Here is a 1036-nt window from a genome sequence, read left to right on the forward strand (position 1 = left end):
GCGGCCGTTTCCTTAGCAACCCCGCCCGGGGATTGGGGGATGCAACAGGGAGGGGGGGAAATGAATGGAGGAAAAAAAGGAAGAAAATGAAAATATCTATCAGGAGGAGGTATATCACAATTACGCAGACTGCGGGGGAAAGAGAGATGCCTCCTAGACAGAAGGCTTCCCTTCCTGGCAGATGCCCTGCTTTTGCTAGAAAAGTCTCCGTGTCGGGCCGAGGAGGAGAGAGCAGAGGAGCGCTTGGCTTTCCCTCTCCCGTGCGTTTCACCTTTGGAGGCACCGTAACTTTCAAGTCCTCCAAGTTGTGGCCGGCGCCATCATGACGCCTGGGACTGAGAGGATTTGTTGTTTCTTTTTTATTTGTTTCCATTCTCGCCTGGGCGGCTGTGCTACAGTTAACAAGCAGCCAACTAGTTCACTCTTTACCTCTTTTCGGAAATAGGTAGGGACAGTGGGTGGGGCTGCTTTTTGAGGGGACGCGCGGGAGGTGCATGCAAGGCTTTGCAGTGGAGCAGCCGGAGTGTCTATAGGGTCAGTCAATACGGTTTGGAGGACGCCTCCCTCCCCCGTGTGTGTTGACACTAAAGTGGTTTGTGTTTGTGTGTGTGCGTGTGCGCGTGTGTGTTGAAAGTGTGAGTGTGTGCATGTATGTGAGTGTATGCCATGCGCGTGCTCGTGTGCGCGCGCGAATCGTGCACGCCGGGCCAGTGCGCGCTCTGCACGCAGGCGCACTGAGAGGGGCCGGGAGGGTAGTGCGGGGATGCGGAGTCGGGAAGAGACTACAATCTAGTATTTTAATTGTGTAGAGCCAGGCCGTCCTGTTATGTAAGAGGCAGTTTAGCCCGTTGGAGATGATCAGCGCATCTGTATCCAGGCAGGGCAGGGTTATGGGGTTTAACGAGTCACAGGATTGCATTTTTTAACAGCCTCCAGGCCAGGATGGACGGGCTTCCTGCTCGGTGGCGCAGAACCGCTCCCCTGCCTCCCCCGCCACAGCCCCTTAGCCGCTCGCCCCGCGGCTGCGAGCCTCTGT

The sequence above is a fragment of the Myotis brandtii genome, unplaced genomic scaffold, assembly GCF_000412655.1.
Source record: "Myotis brandtii unplaced genomic scaffold, ASM41265v1 scaffold36, whole genome shotgun sequence".
Classification (NCBI taxonomy): Eukaryota; Metazoa; Chordata; class Mammalia; order Chiroptera; family Vespertilionidae; genus Myotis; species Myotis brandtii.